This window comes from Rhinolophus ferrumequinum, chromosome 13, assembly GCF_004115265.2.
Source record: "Rhinolophus ferrumequinum isolate MPI-CBG mRhiFer1 chromosome 13, mRhiFer1_v1.p, whole genome shotgun sequence".
Classification (NCBI taxonomy): Eukaryota; Metazoa; Chordata; class Mammalia; order Chiroptera; family Rhinolophidae; genus Rhinolophus; species Rhinolophus ferrumequinum.
In genome coordinates, this window is record NC_046296.1 from 38774578 (window position 1) to 38781206 (window position 6629).

Sequence of the window (6629 nt, forward strand, 5' to 3'; positions counted from 1 at the left end):
AAAGAAGCAGACATAAAGAAAAGAAAAGAAAAGAGAAAAAACCTGCTCTCTCTAGCCAAAGAATGAAGAAAAGGCCAGTCTAACAAGGCAGAAAACTTTTAGATAATAATGGCTCTACTCCAGCCAAACATCATAGGAAAAACTATGGCTCTGCCAGCAAAGGCTGAGTGGGGAGCCGGGACTACCACCCTTCCAAGCTGTCATGAGATGCCCCACCTTCCTACATTTGAGGTGATGCCAGACGAGGCCAAGTAAAGAGCTTGGACTTTCATTCTCCCCAACCCCTTTGCGAGTCACAAGGTCCTCCTCCCACAGGGTCAGTGCAGAGCACACAGGGCACCTGGACCTGGGGTTCCACCCCCAACTGGCCATTGGGAGGCCCCCCACTTCCTGTTGGGTGTTTCAGAGGAGGCCCAGAAGAGGGTCAGGACGTTCACCACTGCCCAGTGATGACAAGCCCAGCCTCACCACAATGCAGACCACAGTGGGGAGCCCAAGCCCTCACCCCTGCCCAGCAGTAATGAGGAGCTCCTGGCCTTGCCTATCAATGGAGGCACGTGGAGAGTCTGGACTTCTCCCTCTAGTCAGTAATGAGACAGTATCCTGCTCTTTCCCTGCTGGAGCGATGTCATAAAAAGCCAGTTAAAACAGAAGTTTAAATATTATCCAGTCTCATTACATAATACAAAAATGTCCAGGTTTCCATTAAAAATCACTCATCATACCCAGAGATCTCAAACTGAAGGAAAAAAGGTGCCTACCCTGAGGTAATATTATAGATGTTAGAATTATCTGACAAAGGTTTTAAAGCAGCCATGATTAAAAATAAAAAATACTTCAACAATTACAAACATGCATCGAGCAAATGAAAAAAACAAGTCTCAGCAAAGAAACAGAAGATGTAAAGAAGAACCAAATGGAGATTTGAGAACTGAAAAATATAATAACTGAAATAAAAATGTCAGTGGATAGGCTCAACAGTAGAATGGAGGGGACAGAAGAAAGAATCAGTGAACAGGAAGATAGAAAAATTGATGCTACCCAGTCTGACGAGCAGAGAGAAAATGGACCGAAAAATAAATGCCCAGAGCCTCAGGGACCTGTGGGGCTAGAACAACATATCTAACATTTTCCCCATCATCAAAGTCCCAGAAGAAGAGGAAAAGGAGGCTTGAGCAGAAAAGTCCTCAAAGACCTACAGGTTCAAGAAACTGAACAAACTCCAAAGAAATCGACTCCAACTCATCATCGTCAACCTTCTGAGAACTAAAGAGAAAACAATTTCGAAAGTAGTGGGACAGAAACACCTTACCTATAAGGGAAAATGACTTCAACAACAGCGTATTTCTCATCAGAAACCATGGAGATGGCCGGAAATAAGTGGCACAACAGTTTTCAAGTGACAAAAGAAAAGAACCCTCAATCTAGGATCCTATATGTAGTGAAAATATCCTTTAGGAGTGAAGGAGAAATCAAGATTTATCAAAGGAAAATAAAGAGAATTTGTCACTAGCAGACCTACCTGAAGAGAATGGTTAAAGGAAGTACTTTAAACAAACAGGAAACAATAAAGGAAGGAAACTTTGAACATCAGGAAGGAAGAACATAGTAAACAAAAATATAGGGAAATATAATAGACTTTCCTTCTCTTCTAGAATTTTCTAAATTATGCTTAATAGTTGACACAAAAATTGCAACATGATCTGAAGGGGTTCTAAGTGTATGTAGAGGAAATATTTAAGACAATCATACTGCAAATGGAGGAGGGTAAAATAATGTAAAGAAAAGTAGTTTTCAATTCTTCACTCGAACTGATAAAATGACAAAGGTAAATGATACAGCCACTCTGGAAAACAGTGGGGAGTTTCTTAAAAAACTTAGCATGTAACTAGCATATGCCTCAGCAATTAAATTCTTGGGCATTTGCGTTTGTATGAAAACCTGCACACAAATGTTTATAGCAGCTTTATTTGTAATAGCCCCAAACCGGAACCAATCCAGATGTCCTTCAACAGGTCAATAGTTAAATAAACTGTGGCACAGCCGTATCACGGGACACTAGTCAGCAACCGAAAGGAACAAACTATTGATTTGGGCAGCAACCTGGATGGATCTCTAGAGCATTATGCTGAGTAAAAAAAAGCCAATCCCAAAATGTTACCATATGACTCTATTTATATAGGATTCCTGAAATGACAAAATTATAGAAATGGAGAGCAGATTTGTGGTTGCCAAGAATGAAGGAGGGGGTGGGAGCAGGAGAGAAGTGGGCATGGCTATAAAATGGCAGCATGAGGGATCCCTGTGGTGATAGAAATGTTCTGTATCTTGACAATATCCTGGTCAGGATATTGTATTATAGTTTTAGGAGCTGCTACCCTTGGGGAACTGGGTCAAGGGTACACAGGTTCTCCCTATTATTTCTTGCAACTGCATGTGTGTGAATCTACAATGATCTCAAACTACAAAGTTTAATTAAAAGACAGTTTTGAAAGACATAGTCTTTCAACAACACAATGGCAATTTTAAACTTGGGACCTCCGGGCCAGTGTTAGAATAGGCCCATTGCTTGGTGTCAGAGCCCCGGGGGCTGTACTGGCCGTGCTCACAATTAGAGGCTTCTTTCACAGGCTTTCAGAGCATTTGTATTGCTCTGCCAGAATCGAAAGGAAACATTGCAAACATTGCGCTGGGCATTTTCTGTCCATGAATTTCTAATTGCCTTCCCACTGGGTGGCTGGGGAAGGACATGCAGATCATGCCTGCCAAGGCTAAAAAGCCCTGCTGCTCAGAGAAGGGAGAGAAAGTTGGAGGAGGTCCTTGCACTCCGCTGGAAGGGAAATGTGTGGGGCTAGCCTAAATGTCTGGAATCCCACAGGACTGACGTGGGCTGCGTGTCCCTTGCCTCTGGCTGTGGGTACAAGGAGGAGGGGGTGGCAGAGGTGTCCCATAGTTGTGAACGTGAGAGGAGAGATCCAACAGGTATCCAAATCTCGGAGCTCTTGGGGGAAGAACTTGAGCTTCATGGATGTCAGAGAATCAGAGCACAGGAAACAGTGAGGGCTTATCCATGAGGCAGGCTCTGGTGTCCATGCTAAATTCTATGGGTGCTGTGGGGTGTGAGATGGGAATAGTGTGACCATATCTAAAGGGACAAGCGTGCTGAATCAGGTGGCCCTGGACTTGTTTTGAAGTGTTTTGGAAGCGCCCCTTCTCATAGCTGTGGGTTAGTGGAGCCCAGGACCCCAGCAGTAGCCAGGCTGTTGGTACAAGTCCCTGGGTGGGAACAAGAAGGGGGAGGTGGCCCAGCGCACAGGAGAGGTAGATGGTAAAGTCACAGGGCTATAGGGGATGACCTCTCCCTCAAGGTGGGGCTACCAACCTTTAGCTCGGGCATACATGTGCCTCCTCTTGACTCTTCTGATAACATTTCTCGTCCTCAAAGAAGGTGGACATGCCCATGCTATAAGGCCCTGCCATACCATAGTCTCAGACCTAGGCCTAGATACGCACTCAAGTTGGACCAACACATTCTCTCTCCCCGGGATTTCATGTTTGGGACCGAGGGACATAGCAGCAGGAAGGCCTAGTGGTGGAGGCGTGTGAGTGGTACCCTTGCTGCTTAATATGTGGTCCAGGGACCACCAGCAGCACCCAGGGGTTTTATCTACCTGACCTCAGGCACCACCCCAGATCAGCTGAGTCAGAATCTGCTCTGTAACAGATCCCAAATGATGTGTGCTCATTTAAGTGGATAAGCATGGCCCTAGAGAGAAAGTCCCCAGACGCCTATTGCTAAGAGAGCTGCGCCATTCCTGCTGCTCTGAGAAGGGTGGTTCCACCCTTCCTCGGATTCCAGTGAAATATGATTAAATTGCCTTTTTCTAAGCCTGGGCAACCTGGTTTCTATATTGTTTATAACCATGAAGATGTTACAATGCGTATGGGCAAGTCGAGGGGGACGGTGTGACTCAAGGGCAGGGTGACCCAGTTTGCCACACCAACTGAATGTCATCAACAGAGGGTGGGGTCAGTCCTCTGTGTTCATAGATGCTTTGAATCTTGTCAAATGAAAATCCTCCTGAAATGAAAGTGTTTTCACTCATTTATCTTTTAGTACGAAGTATCTTCTCAGATTCATTTCAAGAGGACCATTTGTTGGGCTGGACATAGGAGAGGTCATAGAAACCCTCTCCTGTTTACACTTTGGCAAAACCTGGTTCTGCTTCCCCAGATAAGGACTGTGTTGAAATTGCTCTGTGGGGCCCCTTTAAATAAAGTGTGAAGATAATTATATCTCAATAAAACTGAAAGAAAAAAATGTGAAGAAGACATCCATCCTCTCTCCTCTGGGAAGCTCTCTCTGACTAGTCCAGCCCATGGTCACCTGTCCCTTCTCTGAGCCTCCAAAGAAGCCGTTCTTTACTTTTCGTGTGCCATACACCCCTTTACAGAATAATGTATTCAAATGCATAAAATAAGAATCAAAGGCTTTCAAAGAAACCAATTATATTGAAATACAGAAATCAAAATATTTTAAAAGGTGAGTGATTTAGTAATATATATGGTTCGTAATTAACATTAATACGATTTAGCAGCAGGTCCAACAGTCACTGTAATTTCAAAGTAGTGATGAGAAAATGATTTGAGATATCTGCAAAAACTGTACTGTGATATGAAAATATTTTATAATTTCTATGAATGATGCAGTCACAGGTTCTGCTAATACCACCATGGTTTGTTTACTTTATAATTGAAAATGCTAAATTTCAGTCCTAGGTTCATGAAAACAAAGATGTAATTTTTTTCCACCCAAGTTCGTGGATCCCCTGAAGTGTATCTAGGAAGGAATGGTGGACCCGAGGTTAAGAATCTTTGCCTGAGGGAGAACATGGTCACTAACATGTAATAAATTCACTCTAATGTGTAAAACACCTAAAGTGTTTTAAAAACTGCAAGCCAAAAATAAATGAACAGACAAAACTGAAACAGACTCATAGATACAGAGAACAAACGGATGGTTGCCAGATGGGAGGGGGGAGTTGGAGAGCTGGATGAAAAAAATGAAAAGATTAAGAAATACAAATTGGTCGTTACAAAATAGTCATGGGGATGTAGGGCACAGCATAGGAAATATAGTCAATAATGCAACAACTATGTGTATGCCACGTGGGTACTACACTAATGAGGGGGATCCCTGCATAAATTATATAAATGCCCAGCCACTATGCTGTGCACTTGAAACTAATGTAACACAACAACATTGAATGTCAACCGTAACAGAAAATAAATAAATAAATAGAAAGAAAACCCGCAAGCCAAATCGATGTGTATTAAAATGAGATTCCAGTCGCCATGGCTCTTTCGCTTGCCTTGCCCTGGGGTCTGCTCCTCTTTTCTGTGGCATAGTTTTGGCAGGTCCTGTGCTCAGTCTACCTGAGTCTGACTTCTCTTGTCCCCTGGACCACCAGCAGCTCCAGTGCATGGCAGGGGCTGGGCTCAGAAGGAGCACTCAATCAGCATTTGTTGACTCTCTGCCTGTAATGACTTTTTGAATGCCAACATTGTAAGATTTTAAATTTGTTATTATCCGTCCTGATTACTGAACCCCTCAGTAGGTGTCTCGATTTTTTAAAAAATTGCCATTTGCCTATCAACCATTAGATGGCAGCAGCATCCCACAGAATGTCTTTTCCCAGCCCTTAGTGTCCAATCCAAGGGCTGTTTATTTTTTTAGAATCAGTTCTAGTTCACTCCTGGAAAAAACCAAGCTTACTCCCCTTCATGACCTCCCCACACCTGCTTGGAAGTCCAGAGTCATCACTGCATTATTTTGTTCTTCCTGTTGGGTGGCAGTGCAGGACCATGGAAGAGTGTGGGTATGTAGGTAGACTATCCAAGGTCACCTACAAAAACGATCTGACTAGTCTGCATGGGGAATTCAATTCCTCCCAGGATTTACTGAGCACCTACTGGGCGTCAGACCTAATGCTACGCTTCACCTACATGGATACACTGTCCCTGTCACAGATGTGTGGCCACATCTGAATGAAGGGGAAGTGCAGCAGTGCTCTTTGGGGGAACGGAGAGAGAGCTTTAGAGCTGCAGTGAAGAACCAGTACTGGTATGAGCAGTCATGCTCTCGCTGGGTTTTTCGCTCCACTCGGAAAATTTAACTCACAATGGACTCTGGGACTACAATGAAGCTAAAAATATGTACGTGGATGAAGCCTTGAAGGTGACATGCAAAGATGAAATTAGTAGTTTTGATGCAATTGAAGAATGATGGTCTATGGGAAATGTTCTCTATATAAACTGCTCTGTTATATTGCCATTATATAATTTAAAAACTAAAAACATTAAAAAGCATATAATTAATGTAGGAAGAAGTAGACCTTAAGCTAGCCCCCAAACCTATCAGGCATGCTCTTTGAGATGAATCAGGTTTGGTGATTGTGTTTGGGTTGCTGAAATTGGCAGGAACACAGAGCGCTTTCATGTGGGGCCAGCTGCTTTGTTTGCTTCAAGGTGGAACAAAAGTCTTTTAATCTTCAAATCCAAGAGGCAGGCTGGCTTTAAAGGCTTCCCGTATTTCAGAGCGGCACAGCCAAATCACAAGTCTTCTAAAT